At 46.3% G+C, this 20,681-nt stretch overlaps 1 protein-coding gene across 3 annotated transcripts in view; it reads left to right on the forward strand.

The window, feature by feature from the left end:
* The first annotated feature begins 741 nt into the window (after positions 1-741).
* The window catches only part of APBA1 (amyloid beta precursor protein binding family A member 1), a 198,533-nt gene continuing 178,593 nt past the window's right edge, over positions 742-20,681 (forward strand). For 2 of the 3 annotated variants that reach the window (XM_037157604.2, XM_037157605.2), the window contains exon 1: positions 742-827. The gene's annotated coding sequence lies outside the window, so the exon portion shown is untranslated. The other variant, XM_053656511.1, reaches the window with a different exon arrangement.

Below are 20,681 nucleotides of genomic sequence, written 5' to 3' on the forward strand. Positions count from 1 at the left end.
CTGCTTTTTGCCCTCCAGACTGGGCAGTTCCTCTCAAAGGCTGCAAACCCAAGACGCTTGCCCCCTAGCGGCAAAATCTCAGGACCGCAGCGCCTTCCAGGGTCACAGTCGCTCCCCATTTCTAAGGGTGCTCTTACTGCAGCCGAGCTGGGAGGTGCAGGCAGGATTTAAGGAGACTGGGAAGCGGGAAAGCCCGCCAGTCACTCAGCGTAGAGAGCGCACCGCGGGAGGCGCCGCGGCCGCCCGGCTTTGTGGTCCTTCGGAGCGGCCTGTTTCTGCACGCAGAGGTTGGCCACAGCTTCTGCTTGAGAAACCGGGGACCCCGCTTAGGCTTCGGCCCAGGAGGGTGGACGTCCCGTTCGGTCCCATCGGGATGCGACCGCTTTCCCGCTCCTAGCGCCCCGCCTGGAGCCGGAGGAGGGGCCAGGGGCCCGGGCACTGGCCGAGCTGCGACCGGCGGCGGGAGGTCCCGAGGCCCCTCACGCCCACCCGCGCCGCTGCTGCGTCCGACACTCCACCCAGGACACCGCCCCGCGGCGTCGGGCTCGCGCCGCGCGCGCACCCGGGTGGGCGTGGGAGGCAGAGGCGCTACTCGCACGGAGCGTGTGCGCGCGCGCACTTCCCCCGCGCACCCTCCCGCGCAGGCCGGCCCGGCTCGGCCCCCGCTCGCGTCACGAGGGGCGGGAGGGTGGGGAGAAGGGGGTGGGGCCGCGGACCGGAGGGGCGCGAGCGGCGGCTGCGGAGCCGGAGCCGGAGCGGGGCGAGGGCGGCTGCGGTCCCGGCGGCGGCGGCAGCTGCGGCGGCGGGAGAAGATGGTGGCGCTGGAGGTAGGAGCGCCTGGAGCGGAGCTTTATTCCCAGGCTTGGCACCGGCGCTGTCATTAGCGCCGCCTGCTCCCGCGGGCCCGCGGACCCGCAGACCCAGCTGTCAGGCAAGGTACCACCGCCAGGGAGGGCGGGCGAACGGGGGTGCCCGGCCGTGATGCCGCCCCTGACGGAGCCCGGGTGCTCGCCATCCTCGTCCGAGGGTGCCCCCGGAGCAAGGGGCTGCATGGAACAATAGTGCCGATGAGCGAGGACAGCCGGCGGCATCCAGGGGCAGTTGCTTTAGCCATCGAGCCAGCGGGGCGGGGGAAGGGGGAGTTGAAGGTAGGGACGCCTGGTGTCCGGTGCGCGCTGAGATGCGGGGCTTCGGGGGCAGCGGGCAGGCCTGATGACGGACGTGGTCGGACTGTGTGTGTGAGTGTAAAAGGTGCAGCCAAGGCGCCTGGGGGTGGTGGACTGAAGGTGTTGGGGAATGACATCTCCAGGAATCCGGGCTAGGACCCCTCACCTCTCCGCAGACTCTGGGAGAAAGCGTGTGGTGAAAGCAACGGCGAAGTGGGCAGGATGCACTTAGTGTGTGAGTGTGGAGGGAGTCGGTGGGGCAGGGGCAGATTTGTAAAATCCCGTGTGTGAGTGTGTACTCGTCTGGTTGTGTATACTCGTGTGGTTGCATCCACGCTCCCCAAACTGCGCTCCAAACCTAGAGCTCTGTGGGTGCCCTGACTTGCCGTCACCGCTGGTTGTGGGACAGTGTCTGTAATTTTGCCCCTGCAAGTCTGAGTACAGTCTCTGTTCCGCTCTTGCATGTGGATGGCCGGGTGTAGAGATTATTTCTTCCCCTTTCTCTAGCCTCTTGACATGAGGATGTGAAAGCGTGCATGTGGCTTTGGGCACATGGCAGAGAAACAGGGTAACGGTTACCCCTTCTGGGCTTGCTGGTGTCCGTGGTTTTGAAGGGAGCCTCCATCCGGTGACACTTCTCTCCTCTGTAAGGGTCTTTGCCGCCCTGACTCTGCAGTTTCTATTGTTTATCTCTTGTCTGACTTGGAGGAGAAGGGTCTTTAATGGCCACATTCCTTTCTCAATCCCCACAACTTTGAATGTCAACTACACCTTCCCATTCCACATTTAAACGCTGGAAATGAATGGCTGAAGAATGGGCAGTCTTCATGCTGGTCCTTGCAGAATGAACTCTGGAGGGGTGAAGAGAGAGATTCGGTGGTGGGGGCACTAATCGTAAAGAACAGGATCGTACTAAGAAATATTTGGCACTCCATCGGTCATCGTCAGATTGGCAGGGCATTTTCCTTAGGAAAAGGGATACTTCAGTTCTGTTGCCAGAGACATCCACTCTCCCAGCTTTCACAATGGCTAGGTGGTGCCATATATCATTTGGAAACTGAAATCTCCCAAGACCCAAGGTGATGGGGTCCCTGGTTGGTGAAACCTGCTTTCCCAGCCAGTGTAGCCTGCTGATAACTGATTCGGCAAATGTCAGACTGTCGGTAAGTCACCTAGTGGGAACCAGGACAGAGAGCTGCATCTTCAGTCTGTAGCTGTTTAATTGTCTCTGCGTAGTAAAGATAGGCTTGGGTGGCACTGGGCTGGGGGGTAGAGAGGGAGACAGCACATTCACACGTCTGTCTACTGCGGTTTGACTTCCCAGTGCCTGTATTTCTCCTGTAGAAATGGGTGCACCTTTGACGTAATATATGGATGCTTCTTTGTTAAAATGTGGTGTGACCAGATTAACCTCCTTAGAACACATTTGAACTAGAACACCTGAAATTCTACTGCATTGCCGTCACGACCCAAAGTGGCTGCCCCTGTCCTCTTCATAGCAGTCATAGCGACATGAGTAAACACGCAGCTCACTGGCACCAGAGGTTTCTTTCTTTGAGTCTTTTAAAAAATTTTGTTTGGGTTTAGCAATGGTTGCATGATATTGTTGTTGCATTGAAAATAATAAAACTAGGGTTACCCACATATTTTTTCTTCCCATTTATCCTCTGTTAATAAATGGTGATATACAGAGCAGGTGCTTTTGAAGCCGTGGACTTCAAACTTCCCTATGTCCTTCAAGTCGAGCCTTCTAAAATTTTAATGGGAGGTTGTTGGAGCTTGTCCAAGATTTAAGGATAGATTTATAAAAATGAATTTTGAATCTTAGTTCTTTACTCTCTTATTAGTTCTGCCAATATCTTTCTCAGAAAAGTACTTAAGGATTTTAAAAGGCACTCTAAGAGGGTAGTTTTTTTTTTTGTAAGGAAGTTGTCTTTATATTTGCAGGTAAAGTCCCTATATAAATATCTTACAAGAAAGTTTAAGAATATTAGGAATTACCAAGGTAAATAAACTGTTTAGGAGAAGAAGAATTATACAACAGCACAATTGATGACTCAGGAATTAGTGATTTCCATTCTAATGCAAATGTGATCATTGTAAAATGCAGTGCCTGGCTTTTCCAAAGACTGGACTAGTGAGGTCATTTGTGGTCGCTTGGATCCTGTAACTCACGCTGGTGTGCAGTTGTGTACCTAGACTGCAGTCGGCCACTTGTTTTGACAGATGTGTTTTCTTCACTTAAAGTAGCATTAATGCTTTTCTGTTTCATTATTGTATCACATTAAAAAAGTTGCTTTTCAGAAGACTTGGAGATAAAAGACATTTGAAAATTGATCTATGGGGCCAAAAGGAATAAACTATGGGGGAGATGGGACTTGTCTTCTATAAGGAAAAACTGATTGTTGCTAAACTTGAGATAGTTTCAAGCCTAAAATCCATAGTTAACCCTCTGAGTTACCATCATTAACTTACAAATATTTGTTAATTGCCTATCACATCTCAGGCATTATATACCTTTGGGTAGGGTTTGGGAAATATTGGGAGAGCTGGCGATTTGAAGAATAAGGAGACTTGGATCCTGCCCAGAGGTTCATGTACTGGAAGGGGAGACAGCATGGTGCATGCAGCTACCTATAAATGGTGGAATATGGTTGAAGGCCGACAAAGACATATTTCTGCAGTGCTGTGGGAGTTCACCAGGTACACCAGTGACTTCAAGTGGAAGAATTAGGGAGAAAGGGAAGTGCAGATGGATTTACACAGGTGGCATTTGGGCTGGCAGGGAAGAAAGGGCACCCTTGGGGGGGACCATGCAGCAAAGACTAAGTGCTGGAAAGGTGTGTGTCTGCCCAGAAAACAAAGATGGGTGCGCTTTGACTGGAGCACAGGGAATACCACACGGTGTAATGAGAGAGGTTCTTTCAAGGTTGTGGAGCAATTTGTATGTGGATTTTACTCAGTCGGTACCAGGGGGCCATGGAAGGTTTCTGAGGAGGAGTGTTGACAGGGTCAGGTCTGTGCTTTAGAGTGATGATCTTATAGCATTGTGTTGAATGTAATGAAGTGAGAAAAGACTGGCAGTAGCAAGACCAAATAGACTGTAGTCAAATTAGGGGTAAGAGGAAATGAGGCAGTGGGAGCGAAGGGGAAGAGACAGAGTCAAGACACAGGGTGCAGGGTGCAAGGGTTCCTTGCAGGAACCCTTAGCAAGGAAGTCTAAGGTCATTGTCAGGCTCAGCTGAGAGCATGATTGGATCATTGGCAGAATGTTCAGGGGAGAATGAGAAAGAGGAGATAAAAGAAGCTTCATTTGGGTGTGGCAGGTTTTTCCCAATGAAGGGACTAGAATACGGGTGTCAGTCTTTGAAGAGAGGTTATGGCTACAAAGAGATTAGTATATCATCACTTAGGAGCAGTTGTGGTGTCTCAGGCTGGGTCAATGAAGAAAATGAAGCAAGAAGAAGCAAAAGGTTAAGGTACGATCCTTGAGGAATGTCTATATGTTGGAGGGAATGAGAGACAGAAAAGGAGAAAAATATTAAACAGGGGCAGCTGGAGGAAAATGGTAGCAGTGGTATGGTGTCGTGGAAGCTAGGAAATATGAGGGGAGCTACTGTTACTTGTTGTCCTTCCAACACACCCCATGGGGGTGGGGTGCAATGAAGGAAACACCCCTGACTTTGATGCCTGGCTTTCCTTGGTTATCTCTAAGGTAGTCAGAAGTGGCAGCCAGGCTTCGAGGGCTGAAGACAGGGGGCTGATGTACATGGACAGCAGTGAAGGCACACTTCTTTGTTAATAAGCCAGATGGTAAAGGAGGAGAAAGGTTGATGTGTCAAAGCAATGGTGTAGTGGAGGGAAGGTAATGTTTTCAGTATAGGAAGTCTTCAGCCTACATTATAGCAGAGGAGAAAAATCTATTGAAGGGCAGAGATTGAAAGTGTGAGGGAAGGCTCACCTGATGAAATGGCATCTTTGAGAAAGATGGCAGCATACTGGATGAAGGCCAAGGAAAGACTCTCAAGACAGAAGCACAGGAATTCTAAGGTAGAACAAAAGGAATTTGGCCCCAGTGCTCTAAGTCAGGGGTCCCCCACCCCTCGGCCATGAACTGGTACCAGTCCAGGCCTGTTAGAACTGGGCCGCACAGCAGGAGGTAAACTTGAAAATAATGCACTGGAATCATCTGGAAACTATCCCCTTGACCCTGCTCCCTGGAAACATTGTCTTCCATGAAACTGGTCTCTGGTGCCAAAGAGGCCAGGAACCACTGTTCTAAGTATAAAGTGAAAAGAAAGGTGAGCATGTGAGTTGAATAACAAAGGCTTGGAGGGTGTACTGTGAAAATGTAGCAGTAAATCAATTAAGGGTGAATAAAAGATTATCACCCAACTCTGAGGGTCTCCTGCACTCGGAGAGCATGAATTTCCACTGGAACCAATTAGCCCTGTGTAATCAGGGTTTGACAACTGCTTATATAATTTTTGTGATAGCGAGCATTAAATGTTGCTAAATGTATTTGTCGTTCCTTCTTCCATTAAATTCAGTGAGAAAAGAGAGATATTTGTCTTTAAATTTAGCTGAGTAAAAGACTCTACCTGTGGAGTACTTCCTGTGACTACTCTCTCTCAGGGATTGCCGACTTAAATAAATAAAGCTTATGGTAAAATAATGGGGAAAAAAGCCTAAGTATGATTTGAAAAAGATGTTTTCCCTGTCTATAACAGCAGGATATGGCTTTACAGTGAAGTGTAAAGTCAATGTTTCAAAAGAAAAATTAACTATGGCACTTCACCTAACACTGCACCCATCAGAAGCACTCCATAAATATTTTCCACATGAATACAAGAGTGAATTTGTTTTTTAAAGGAAGGTAGGTATAGTTTCTACGTCTAAAATTTCAGGATTTCTTACTTACATTGTGGACATTGAATGATTTGCATCCCATGGCCTATTCAAGTTTATGATAGGATTAAATTATTGTATTTATTCATACTTGCTACCTATGTTGTAGATTTACCAAAACAATGTTTTTCAACAAAATAATTGTGTACACTTTAGACTCTTGAGTTTGGGGCTTTGTAATGATTCTAGATGAGTTTATGGAATTTCAAGTGTGGTGAGTGATGATTTTAAGCTTCTAAGTGGGAAACCATTTATTCATCCTTCTAACAGATGTTCATCAAGCACCTTCTCTGGGCCAGATACTCTCTTAGGTACAAAGGATACAACAGGGTGCAGGAAGCGTGCACGGCGGGAGGTTCATCCCTGTTATCACTGACCTTTTAGTGGAAGGAGATTTAAAAATAAATAAACAAACATATACTATGTCAGGTGGCAGTAGTGCTATGAAGAATAAAGCAGAGAAGGCAACAGAATGTGGCAGCGTAGGAGATGATGCTAAGGGGCTGCCAAGGAAGGCCAGGAGCAGAGAGAGCTTGAGGATACGAAGGAGTGAACCATGCAGGTAACTGGGGGAAGGACCTTCTAGACAGAATATTGAGAGCAAAGGGCCTGAGGTGGAAATGTGCTTGGCATGATCAGGAACAGCAGAGGAGCCTCACTGGTTTCCTTGCTTCACCTGGCCGTGTCCTGTGGCACCTGATAGTTGGAGCAGTCACTCAGGGAGCAAACGGATGCTTTGCCTTTTGGTATGGAATCAGTGGCCCGCAGGCTCTAGCGCCACGTACCATTTGGGGGCTGACTTGTGTGTGCTGTGTGTGTCAGGGCTGAGTTTATGAAAGAATGCCAGCTCCTCAGTCAAACGTTCAGGTTAGAAAACCGGAAGAGTGGCTGTCATCTGGGTGGTCATGAAACGTCCGTCAGCTGGAAGTAGGCTCTCTTTGGGAAGCACCACATCGCTCTTCTGTTGTCTGAAGCTCCTTCAGTTACAGGAGATGCCTTCCTCCCTGTTCTGTGTCCCATTCTCAAGGGTAAGATCCTTGAGGCTAGAACTATGTTTTGTTCATCTGGGTATGCCCTGCAACAGGAACACTTTTTGCATTAGTACAGGGTCATCAAACACTTATTGAAAGGAGTGGATGAGACATTTCCAAAGATCTAAGTAATCCAGGTGTGAAGAATGAGGGTAAAGCTATTTTACCTTGATTTCTGAAGACAGTTGTTTTTCCAAGAGCACACAAAATCACCACATGATGCTGAAGTAATTTATTCATGCAGGTCCTGAGACAAGTAGTTTATTTGGAAGGTGACTCCAAGAAACATAAGTGAGAGGATGGAAGAACGAGACAGAAAAGGAAAGAAAGCCAGTAAGAGGAAGGCTAGTAAGCAGATTACCATTGTGGGCAATGGAGGCTTGGTCCTGCTGGTCTCATGTAAAATGAACTTATAATTGTCCACCAAGCAGTAGGTAAACTGGGATGTTTATGCACCATTTAACGCCAAGGGCATAAAATTCCCAGCGTTTTAGGGCTGCCATTAGCCCCAGCAAGCTCCAGAGGCATCAGAGAGAGCTCCTGGATAGATGACAGAGAGGGAACCAACTAGGGCTGGGAGAGCTATCAGCGTGTTGGGGACTGTCCATCAGAGCTACAGGGGAACTCAGCAAGTGAGCCAAGGGGACACAGGGCAGGGCACCAGCAGCCTCTGATTCACATGGCTCAGCGATATCAGAAGGAACATCTTAACAGGTGAGAACTGGCTTGGTAGCAGTTATTGATATTTTAATTTAGAGATTTTAATGTATTGCAACAGTTACCTCCAGTTCAGTTCACTCACACGCCAACCGTTGACAATCCTCAGTAATCTTGAACGCTGCTTCCCATCTATGCCCACGAAGAAGGTACCCTCAATTATAAAGTGGCCCCCAATTTTCCAGTGAGGTGGTTTTAAAGAAGGTTTTATATCAGCTAGAACATATGCATTTTCAGGATGTAAAGAATGAAATGTCTACTTATATTTACTCTATCACTTTACTTGCATGTGTTAAAAATCACATCATATGAAATGAATTTAGAAATATGACATCCTTCTACTTTCACATTTTATGAAGTAATTTACTCAAATGTTTCTCATACTTCTTTGACTTAAGAGTTTTTTCATTATTAGGCTATTTTCAGCATATTTATTTCTAACTCATTTGAAATATTTTTATTCCAAGCTCATTCACATAACATAAAAATATTTTTTTTAATTTTCTTCCTATAAGTGCATATATTCATGATCTTTGCAACCCAGCAGTTCTGTGTGACTTGTATAAGGACATCTAATATAAACAATTGGCAAGGAATGTTTACATAAGCTGGTGTTAAAGTCTTGACCTTCTTTATACATTCATTCGTCTATCCTATTTCAATCATGCGACCTCCATAAGCATCCCTATCTCGGACGGACTGAGGTTATTTCAGGCCATCTTCTCCAAACAGTTCTCAAGTAACCTTGGAAACAGACATCCCCTGTTCATGCAATCTTTGGCCTTCCCAGGTAATGTGTTCTGGACATGGTTTCTTCCTTTAAAATCAGTTGCCATCACATCCAGTATTAATGAATTGCTGATTTCAATTCCTGTCATTTGGAGATAATAGGTTTTGGCATTTAGAAAAAAGAAATTGAGAGAATGCCTTGTACAATGGGAGGCTTTATATGGATTCAAAAATATAAGGCAACTTTCTTTCTATGAAATAGAATTTGGGGGGAAATAGAAATCTCTCATTTTTGATATATGCAAATCGATCCTGGGAGGTTGCTGAAGTGTGGTGGTGAAAACCATTCCCGCCCACGAAATTTCCTCTACAGCCTCCTCCTCTTCTACTCCACGTGGAACAATTAGTGTGAAAAACACAGCAATGGTTTATTTCGTAAAGGAAATGATTAGCCATCATCCTGTGTGCTATAATCATTTAGTTTCTGACTTTGATACATTTTGCAACTTGAGATCAATTCTGTATTGATGAACAGGTATTTGATAGAAGTAGTATACTAGACAGCAATGCATAAAGCCTTCTTTCCCTGTAAGATTTGGTGTATCTCCGATGCAGAGGAAGAGCTTGTCATTTAAAGAAATTCCGCTTCACAGGAATAGTTACCCCTTAACGTGGCTATTCACTGAATTAGGATTTTAATACTGAACATTCCTACAATAGATTAGTCTCTGTTTTGGAGGCTTCTGAACTTCATGATCTCTGGTGAGAACACAGTTCACACCATATCTGAGCAATAGAGACAAGTATATGGAAACAGACACATGTGCACGCACATGCAACATATCACCAAATCAAAGTTTCAAAAACACTTGTTCTTTATTGTATGTAATACACTCTCATATTTTCTGTTCTGCATGGCTACCAATCCACTAAACCCATTTCAGCACCAGCGACTGAGTCCTGATATGCAGTTTAAAAACACCACTTCATGGCACTGCCGTACCCCGGAGAGTGCCTCTTTCCCTGTGGTGTGAAATGGTGCAGGTCCGAAGGTTTTCCCCGCTTGTTTCACACTGTTAGCATATTTGGGTAGTTGGTGGTGTGGGTGTGCAATGTCACGATAATCCTAAGGGGGAACTTTATTTTTGAGTAAATATTGTATTTCCAAAATGAGAAATCATGAGTATGAAAAATGGAAAGTAGAGAAAGATGCGTGGATTAGTTCTTAAATCTAGTGGTTTTGTTAACTGAACCCCAATGTTTTTCCTTGGGCCCGCCTGCCTGTGCACGCTGGCCCAAAGAAATGCACAAACAAGAGTTTGCAGTATTGAAATAAAAAAAAAATTAGTTTAATATTTATTGGCCAACACAGAGGCTGGGAGCTTGTGTTCCAAACCAACCAACTCCCAATGACATGTAGGTCACAGATCATATAGAACAAAATCACAAGACACCATAGGTTCAGGGTTAGGGCTGGTGGCAGAAGCTGATTGGTCAGAAGTAACTTAATGGCAATGAGTCATTCATTTCTTTAGGTCCTAAGGACAGCTTTGAGGGTTTTACCAGTATCCTTCTGTCTGGTCTCATGGGAAAGTAGCCGGAGGATCCTCCCATCTTAGGGCTCAGGAACTGAAACCTAACTTAGGATGCGATGTGATCTTCAGCCTTTCAGATGTCTGGACTCTGTGACCATTATTCACGTCCAGGTTCCCGTCTTCCATTGCCTTGTGGGTTGCTGCTTATCTGGGGAACACACCAGGTCTCTGAGTGGCTGAGAGAGATAGAGACAAAGAGACAGAGAGAGGAAGAGGGGGTAGAAAGAGGTGGTTTCTAGAGCTAGGTTTTAAAACTAAATTTAACCCAAATCATAAAGACCCTCAGTTTTAATTCCTTCCTTTCTTTTTGATCATTCCTCAGTCTTGAGGAAGAAGGGGCGATGCCTGCTCTAGCTACTTCCGGCAGAGAAGGAACACAGTACAAGTGTTAGAGGGATGAAACTGTTTCACGTGTAATTGAAAATATTCTGGGGTCAGCCCAAGGGCTGAGGTTTGAATGATCATCAGGTTGCTAATTTTAGCTTCCATCAGACAGCAATTGTAAAGGCAGCAGCACCCAATTCATATCCCAGTACCACAAAGAAGCAAAACTAATGTGGACATTCCTCAGTGGCTGGGAAGAGTATTGAGCCAGTACGTGAGTGCGTCCACATAGGAAACGTTCCGAACTTGGTCTATGGCTGTGCACCAGGAAATACCTAACCAGTTGACTGCTGGGTCTGTGTGGCTTAACAGACCAGTAATACTGGCTTCATAAGCATGTGTGCATGTACGATATTCTTGTCAGAGTGGGGCACATGTCCCCCTGAATGTGGAAGAGCAGGAGGAACACTGACTTACCTTCGGTGACTCACTCCATCCATCATTCCCAGTCTGAGATGTTGAATGGGTGTATGATCCAAGGCATTCCTCCTGCACTAGACACAGGCAGTGGTCCCCAGACCCAGCAGCCAGCCGGGTATGTGTCTCTGCACAGGTGGCTGCCCACCTTAGGAAGGCATTACCTGTGACAGGTGGAAACTGAAACAAGAAGTTAGAAATTAGAAAACAATTATCTTGGATGTCAGCCAGAGGGTTTTCTTCATTTTCTTGAAATCTAGTTTGGGTTTTTAGGGGACTTCTTTCTGAAGAGTATCCTATGGTCTGAGATGGGTTTGCAGGGATACTCAGGTGGTCGAGCGGTCATTTCTGATGATATGGTCGCTTGGTGTTATGTCATAAATCTGGAGCCAGATTAACTTGAGAGTTGTGAATCCAGGGCTTAACTCCTTCTATTGGGTTGGCCAGAAAGTCCATTATGGTTTTTTCCATAAAATAAAAAACACATTTCTCATTTTCACCAATAACTTTATTGATTTGGATATTTTGAGTATGTCAGCTATCTCCTACTATTGACTTCTAGTGGGTAGAGGCCAAGAGTGCTGCTAAACATCTTCCAGTGTATAAGACAGACTCACAGCGAAGAATTATTTGGTCAGAATGTCAATAGTACAAGAAACTTTACAAACCACCTTTGACATGTTTGATCAGTCACAGCACCTTCTCCATACACTCCACAAATCTTTTTTTTATGTTTCAGTTGTGTTTTTATTTTTCTTGAAATAATAAAGCATAATACACTGAAAATGCTATGTATCTTTTTCTATCTTCAATATTAAAATGGCTGCATGAAAATTTCACCAATTTTGACAAGTTTTTATTAAAGTGCACACTTATATGACAGCTGTCACAATACAATCTTTAAAAAATTATTTTGAATGAAGTTAAAGACAACTAAGCACTACTAGAGCCATTGTACGGAAAAAACACACACACACATAATGGGCTCTTTGGCCAACCCAACAGTTTAACACAAGAATGAGCAGTCAGTAAAACCTGATAAGGCCCCACCCACTTCAAGCTGGTCTTTAGGATGTTTATTTCCTCCAGGGTTTTACACATACTCAATCTCCGGGGTTGAAATGCTGTAACGGGACATCTGTGGAGTACTTCATCCTGCTAGAAGAAAAGTTATGAATAGCAGTTAAAGTGAATCTCAAGGATTACCTCATAGTGTCTAATTCTTTGATCTTTAGGTCATCAGCTTTTCTAGGATTTTTTCTAAAACACAGGAAGGGCGTTCCGTAGGATATTCTGAAAGGACTGAGTTGAATCCTACTTCTTCGAGCTACTCTCATCCTAGCAGAGCAACAGCCAGTATCTTACCCGTTGTAGGACAGTTTCTTGGCGAAGGTTAGCAATGGTTTTCTTTAAAGTGTGGTTCACCTGCCCCGTTTTCCCAGAGACTGTGGCCTCCAGAAGTGTGACGTTTCCTTTGTATTCCTGAAAGTTGAGAAACATCCTGGGTCGCCGTGGCCATAAAGGCGCTCCCGCTGTTGCTTTGAATAGCGAAGGGCAGCCCAAGCCCAGGCGTGATTTCTTTTCCTAAGGCTTGTGCTACTTTTGAGGTCTTCTCTGACCTGCAGGGGAATGCTTGGGCCCATCCTGTGAAACAGTGTGCAAACACTATCAGAGATCGATAATTTCCAGTTGTTTGGCATCGTAGTGGAGTCAGTTTGCCAACCTTCTTCCTCCAGGGCCTAATCCACAGCTCCAGACCGCTCTGACTTCTGGGTGAGGTCCTGTTTTAGGGTTCTTTCTGGCACACATAAGAATTTCTGAATTATCATTTGAACAGTTCTTTGCAAATACAGCCCAGTAATATATTTCTGCATCCATTGGAGCATGGCATCCCATCCTTAATGGGTGACCTGGTGGATGGAGCTGACTGTTTCCTCCATCAGGTGTTTCAGGATCGGAATGATCCCCTTCATTGCTTATCCATCCCTCTTTCTGGTGAGTAGAATAGCCCGGTTCTTTTGCCCTTTCTAAGTCTTCAGAAGCATCTTCAGGCCGGACTAGCTTTAAGTGGATGTAATTAGCAAGAGCTGCTAGCAGAGGGGCGAGGACTTTAGTTTGAGCCACCAGTTGGGCAGCAGCTCAATCTGCTTTATTATTTCCCTGGGAGACTGAACTGTCATTCTTCTGATGACCCAGGCAGTGTGTGAGGGCAACCTCCTTCGGTTCCGTAACTGCCTTTAGGAGACCTAATATCTCTTGCCTTCTGGTTTCCTGTGTTCCATGTTCACCAGGCTGCTTCCTTCCATGAACATCTCAAGATCCAAATTCTTCAGCAGTTACTCAGTCAGTTCTGGTCAACTAGAACGGACTTGTTCAGTTACTCACATACAGGGAAGCAGGGTGGGTTTAGAGTGGTGATAGTCTTGAGAATGACGTTAGGTTTGTCCCAGATGATTGCCCGGTATTTTCCCAGCTGGTATTCTCCCTTTTGTTCTGGGAAGGGCTACACACAGGGTGGAGAATGTACTGTGATATGCTGCCCCAGGGTGAACTTCCAGCTTCCTGTGGAAGGTCATAGGTAGCTGCCTATGCTACCTGTCTAGGCAGGTGGCCCTCAGACAAACCTGCCATCCCTGAGTCACCGTGTCCAGCTGTTTTAAGAAGTAGGTCACTGGCCTTTTAATATTTCCTACATTCTGGGTCCAGATGCCCAGTCCTATTCCTTGTCTTTCATGCACAGGCAAATCAAAGGGCTTTCTTATGTCTGTAGGGCCTCAGCAGGGGCCATCAGTAACTTTTCCTTAATGATCTGGAAGGCTTTTTGGCATCCCACAGTCCAAGTCAAAGGCTCTTGATTCATTCCTTTCAGTGTCTCGTATAATGGTTTTGCAAGTAAGCCAAAGTTTGGAATTCATATCTTACAAAAGCCAGCCATTCCTAGGAATCCCCTTCGCTGTTGGCCAGTGGTGGGCATTGCCACCTCGCTAGGGCCTCCCTCCTGTCTGGGAGCAAGTGTTTTTGTCCTTGAGATAATTCGAATCCAAAATTATCACAGAGGGCTCAGATATTTGGGCTTTCTTTTGGGAAACTTTATATCCTTGTTCAGCCAAGGAGTTTAAGGTTAGAGTGGTATTTTTGTCAGAAGCTTCTTTGCTGAGACTGATGAGAAGGTCATCCACAGATTGGAGCATTGCATCATCATTCAGCTGATGCTCCCTTAAGTCTCTGGCTAACGGCTCTCTAAACAGGCTGGGGGAGTTTGTGAGCCCGTGGGAGAGAAGTGCCCAGCGGTACTGTCCTTACCTTTAGAGTCTGGGTCCTCCCATTCAAAAGCAAACAGCTCCCAACACTCAGGGCTCAGAGGTACGCAAAAGAAAGCATCTTTTAAATCTAGCATAGTAACCCGACTGACAGGGTGGGCAGCAAGGTGCAGGAGTTAGGGACCTCTGGGTAGAGGTGGTTAGTGGCCTGCCAGTCCTGGACAAACTGATATTTATTAGTGACTGGTTTCCGCACCCATAAGATGGGAGCTCGGATTTAAATTAAATATAATTAAAGTCGTAAGGCCCCTACGTTTCAGCTTTTCTGGGGCTTTGTAAATTGTGCCCAGTTCCTGAGCCCTGACCTCATCACTGGACTGATCAGTCAGTCACTGGTCTGGCTAATCTCTCCTCACAGCCCCTTCCTGTTCTCTTCCCTCCCTGCCTCTTTCCCCAGACTCCACCCCCAAACCCTGGGACTTGCAGACGTTCAGTTCAATTGCCTCGTTCTCAATTTTAACCTAATGTATTTCTTCCCAAATGGGAAAATAGTCTTTACACCCAGTGTACAATTTGCATTCCAAATAACTTGAAAGCACAGGAATCCTTTTTCCCGAGCTGATACCTAGGGAAATTCGGTCCTGAAGGAGCTAGAATTTGTTTCGCAGATGGAATGTTTCCACAGTATTAGTGTGAAGGTCTAACCCAATCTTATGTTTAGGTATGAGGACATCCTTTATGGCTTGCTACTTGTCTGAGGTAAGGACATATCAATTCTTGTTTTAAAACCTCAGCAGGTTCCCAGTCCAGTGAATGGAAACAGGTTAACGTCACAAGTACAAAGTGCCAGGCTCTGTGCTAAATACTCCACACAGCTGACTCACTGGCTTCTCATTATGATTCCATTTACACTTCAAAACTATAGCAGGAAAAGGCGTTGCAAACAGGACTTTGAGGCTCTCAGAGGTTCTCCCAGTGACTAAAAGGCCCAGAGAAAGAAACAGCCCTCACTGTTCCTGGTGCCGGAGTCCCCTTTGTCCCGGGGCCCAGCAGCAGCCACCCCCGCCCCCACCCAGCTGGTGCCCCTGTCCCAGAGGGGGTGTCAGTCTGTGTGTGTTACCGTTGCACCGACTTCTTACCAGTCTCGACACCATGAGGGGCAGGCTCAGGGCAGTCCCAACAGGGCGCTGCCGCTGACTAGCTGCCAACAGCACACACGTCTCTAGATGGGGCCGAGCCTCAGTTTCCCCCGTGGTAAAAGGAGGAATGATGAAACCTGTTCTGTCTCTTCCCACATGGAGCTGCGGGGGGTGGAGTGGGGAGGGGAGATCAAATGAGACATGAAGGGCTGATGGAAAGTAAGATAGGTGTGTCACTTCCTTCACAATGAGCCTGGGCACAAGTGACGTCTCCCTCCTCTAAAGCAGGGGTCAGAGAACTTTTTCTGTCTAGGGCCAGATAGTAACTAGCATGGCTGCATTCCAAAAACTTTATTTATGGACACTAAAATTTGAATTTCACAGGACTTTCTTATGTCATAAATTTTTCTCCCCCAACCATCTATTTATAAGTATAAAAGTCACTCCCAACTCCCGTCAGTACAAAAACAGGTGCTGGACCAGATGTGACTCACGGACCTCCGTTCGCTGACCCCCGGTGTGAATGCTCACAGCACTTTGTGCCCCTCGTTAGCAAGCAGCCACAGTTTACTTCAGATACAGCAACACTGCCCAGTTTCTTCCATCTCTCTCTTCCAAAATATACATCCCCACCTACATCTTTTCAATCCCTCACCCAAGGATATCTTTATTGATTTGAGAGAGAGAGGAAGAGAAGAAGGACGGGAGGGAGAGAGAAAGAGAGAGAGAAGCATTGATTGGTTGCCTCCCGTACTTGAACCTGCCGCCTACCCAAATGCTGCAGCCTTTTGGTGCACAGGATAATGCTCCAACCGACTGAACCACCCAGCCAGGGCCGCACCCACCTGTTTTTAAATCCCCTTTAGCACCAAAAAGGACAATAGCATATAGCCGGTATCCACATACAAACCCACACACATATATAGTATGGGCTGAATACATACTTGTTAAATTAATGGAGATAAGAAAATCTGTTGCTTTTCTATGTATCTTTTCTCTCCATCTTTAATAGAAAGTCTGCCTATTTTCTAGTAAACCTTCGGGGGTCATTGAGTTAACATTTTGTAATGAGATTTAAGGGCATTAAGATTCATGCTTTTAAGTTCCCCCTGACCCCGTCTCCTCCCACCCCCACACTCCCTTCCCATGAACCCTCAAAGGAACAAAACTGCATGGATGAAAGAGGGGAGAAACAAAACCAACATTTCTTCATAAAAAGGATTATTAGAGAGTAACCGAAGTGGCCAAACATTCAGCTTTGGTCCCGGGGTTTTCTGTCACCGTGGGGGCTCTGGAGGCTGCAGCGCTTTTGTCTCCGCTGCCAGCAGCCCCGCCCGTGCTGTGCTCTCCCGGGAACTGGACTCCGGGCCAGAGCTCCGTGCATCTGGCTGTGAATGAAGAGGACGTGGCGCACACGCCGTCCTTCGTCTTCGCCGCACGTCCCCTTCTCTGCTGCGTGCACTTCCCCAGCACGGATGGAGGAGTCGCCCCCGTCTCTGAAAAGCAAAGCCTCGGGCTCACCTCCCATTTTACTTCTTAATAAATATGAGCCAGGGAATAGAATTATTAGGAAACATGTAATTTTAAAATGTTCCTCTCAAAATGAAGTAAACAGAAACTGGATGATAGAATGACAGCGGTGTGTGGATGTGTTGTTTTTCCAAATGTTCTATGATGAACGTGTTTCTCTGTGTTCTGTCATGAGGAAATTATGTGTGTGCGTGTGCATGTGCGTGTATTTAAGGGGTGGGAGGAGAGGAATATGCTAGAAAACGGGAACCAAAATCATTAACAGTATATCTATAATCCTTATTAAAATTTGTTAAGGGAACAATTAAGTCAGCTTTCAAACAAGCACTTGACTTTTCTAGCCTGACAAAATAATCTGCTGGGGGGAAAAGATACACAGCTGGTGTGACATAAATTTATGAAGTGGGCTTGGGACTTGGCATAGTTGTCGCCACTCTCGGGTGATGCTCTCCAGCCTGGGAGATGGAATGTTAAGCCAGTACAGGAGTGCGTGTTACATTTACCGTATTTTTCGGACCACAAGACACACCTAGGTTTTAGAGGAGGAAAATAGGAAAAAAAAATTGGAAGCAAAAAACATGGTGAATATTTAATAACATAAATAACATAATATTTCACCAATGTAAATGTAAAGCTACATCCAGACTATAAGACACACACCCTCACTTCCTCCCAAATTTGGGGGGGAAGTCCTGCGAGGCAGTGGGGGTCCTGTCGGGGAAGAATGTAGGCTGAGGGGCTCAGGATGCTGTGCCTTATGATGTCCGAGTGGCTGCAGGTGAGACACAACATACTCACCGGAGGTGTGAAGACTGTTTTCAAAATTCCTGTTAGTGGGTGGAGGCAGAGGGAGCATGGATAGAGAGCACACTTATCCAAGAACTGCAAGGTGGTGGGGAGGTAATTAGCCATCTGTCCATAGGTTCTCGTGTGGAATGAGGCTCCCCTTGAAGTCCAGAGACTGTGCCTATGAGGGCAGACGATTAAGGTTTTGTTCATGATGTTTTCTGCACAGTGAGTCTTACCTTTCCTTCTTTCTGATCTAATTTCCCCCCCTCTTACCACCCCCTCCTCTTTCTTTCTTCCTTCCATGTGGGGGAGTTAGAGTGGACTTGTTCACTTCGTGTGGCTTATGTGGGTCGCTCCCTTCCCTGGCCGTGGTTGCTTGTCCGTTCACGTGGGCCGTGGCACTGAAGCTGCCTGGAGGTCTGTGTTGTTGGCATGGATCCTAGAAGCCTGAGGCTGTGCTCGCCAGAGCAGACGCTGAGAAGAGGGTCGGTGTGTGCGGGCTCTACTTTACTAAGAGGGTGCCGCTGGGGGCACCTGGGGAGGGAGTGTGGGACTCACTTGGAACCTGTATCCCAATAAATTCAATTTAAAAATGTTGTGACCTTCAAGTCCTGAGGGGGAGCTCTGCTCTGGAAGCCAAACTCAGGGTTGCCCCTACCCGAGTCATTGGGATCCCTGTCTTACACTCCACACCGGTCTGTTACTGGGTAAGAGCATAGGGGCAAAAAGGGACTACGGGAGGTGGGGTGGGGGGAAACCTCTTAGGTATTTCTGGCTCCTCACGTGAAAGGGCAAAGCTAGTGCTGCCCTCCCAGAAAGAGCCTTCAGTGCAGGCTGTTGCCGGGTGTGGGTCTGGGTAGGACCCTGGCACTACCCACAGCCGAACAGGGGCTTTTCTTTGGGGTGGTCAGGCGGAGAGCCGTGCACTTGCTGCCCTGAGAATTCCCAGGTGCCAGCCTTTCTCCTGAGGAGCGGCGCTGGCTCCCGGCGGTGTGTGTGCGTTGCGTGGAGTGGAGGGCTGGGCCCCGGTGGTCTGGTCACAGCGAGTGACTCTCCTGTGTCCAGAGCCTCTCCTCCCCCGTCTTTTGTCAGAGCTACATCCCTGGGGTTCGGCAGGCCAGTTAGTCCCAAAGAAATGGGTTGAGATCTCTCATTTGTGGATTAATCCTAAAAAAAATCTCTCTTGGTGGGTTTATACCTTCTCTATGCCTTTTTATGCATTTGAGTGAGGTCTCAAGAGGGAAAGGACAGAAGTGCATGTGGTCATTTTGCCACCTTTAACCACCCAAAACAAACACTAAAGCAGAAGCTGAAAAGGAAGCCACACACGCGCACACACACACACATATGCTTGAACAATTATATTCCTGCAACCTCATGGAATTAGCTCAGTGGTTGAGAATTAGCTACAATCTTAGTAGCAAAGTGCTCTCTCAGCCAAAAGGAAGAGTTACAGTCTGTTATAACCATTATCTGCATAATGCGAACCGGTAGCTATTGTGGGTATCTTTGGGCTAATAAGAGGACTTGTTTCTTGCCGAACATCCTTGACTAGTACACCAGACACAAGTGAATCAACTGCAGATAGCACTACGAACCATGGTTCTCCTGTTATCACATCAGGGTTAATCTCAGCAACTGACCAGTAAACATAGACCTAAGTAGTAACTTTGGCAAACTCCAGGAACACTGTCTTGTCCAGGAATCTCAAATTAAAGAAGCTGCCCTCTGTGCGTAGCAGGTATATGGACGAGCTGGGCTCAGGCTGTGCATGGCGCCACCCCTGGCTCTCCTCACGTGGATTCCTTCTACCCACTTCACAGCCTTGTCTTCCCCGTTGGTATAAAAAGTTCTAGAGCAGGTCTCTTAGGCTCCCCAGGTACTCTGAGATGGTGAAAAGTTCAATCCAGTCTGTTTAATCACGTCATACCATCCCGAGTAATAATAAAAACTCCCCATTCCCACCTAATTTTTAATTTTTCAGAATTACAATATAGTTTGAATTCAGTGAAAAACAGAAATCTCAAGCGTATAATTGTTGAATTTTCTTTTTTATTTTTATTTTAATTGTTGTTCAAGTACAGTTTTCTACCTTTTACTCCCATCCCAGCCTATCCCCCCAGCCCTCCCCACCTCCCTCCCATTTCCAACCCCCCCTATTATTCATGTGTCCTTTATACTTGTTCCTGCAAACCCTTCACCCTTTCCCCCTGAAATTCCCTCCCCTCTCTCCTCTGGTCACTGTCAGCCTGTTCTCAATTGCAGTGTCTTTGGTTATATTTTGCTTGCTTGTTTGTTTTGTTGTTTAGCTTCCTGTTAAAGGTGAGATCACAAGGTATTTGTCTTTCACCACCTGGTTTATTTCACTCAGCATAATGCTTTCCAGTTCCATCCATGCTGTTGAAAAGGGTAGGAGCTCCTTCTTTCTTTCTGCTGCATAGAATTCCATTGTGTAAATGTGCCATAGTTTTCTGATCCATTCATTTACTGATCGGGCACATAGGTTGCTTCCAACTGTTGGCTATTGTAAATTGTGCTGCTATAAACATTGAGGTGCATAGGTTCTTTTGGATTGGTGTTTCAGGGTTCTTAGGATATAATCCCAGCAGTGGAATTGCTGGGTCAAAAGACGTACACATTTTTAGTTTTCTTAGAAAATTCCATACTGTTTTCCACAGTGGTTGTGTAGTCCCACCAACAGTGAGCTAGGGTCCCCTTTTCCCCACAACCTCTCCAACATTTGTTGTTGGTTGCTTTGTTTATGATGGCCATTCTCAATGGTGTGAAGTGGTATCTCACTTGTGGTTTTAATTTGCTTCTCTCTGATAGCTAGTGATATTAAGCATCTTTTCATGTGTCTCTGGATTTTTTGTATGTCCTCCTTGGAGAAGTATCTGTTTAGGCCCTTTGCCCATTTTTTAATTGGATTGCTTGTCTTCTTAGAGTGGAATCATGTAAGTTCTTTATAAATTTTGGAGATCAAACCCTAGTCTGAGGTATCATTGGCAAATATGTT

The sequence above is a fragment of the Artibeus jamaicensis genome, unplaced genomic scaffold (assembly GCF_021234435.1).
Source record: "Artibeus jamaicensis isolate MK-2021 breed Jamaican fruit bat unplaced genomic scaffold, CSHL_Jam_final scaffold_1964, whole genome shotgun sequence".
In the NCBI taxonomy this organism is placed as follows: Eukaryota; Metazoa; Chordata; class Mammalia; order Chiroptera; family Phyllostomidae; genus Artibeus; species Artibeus jamaicensis.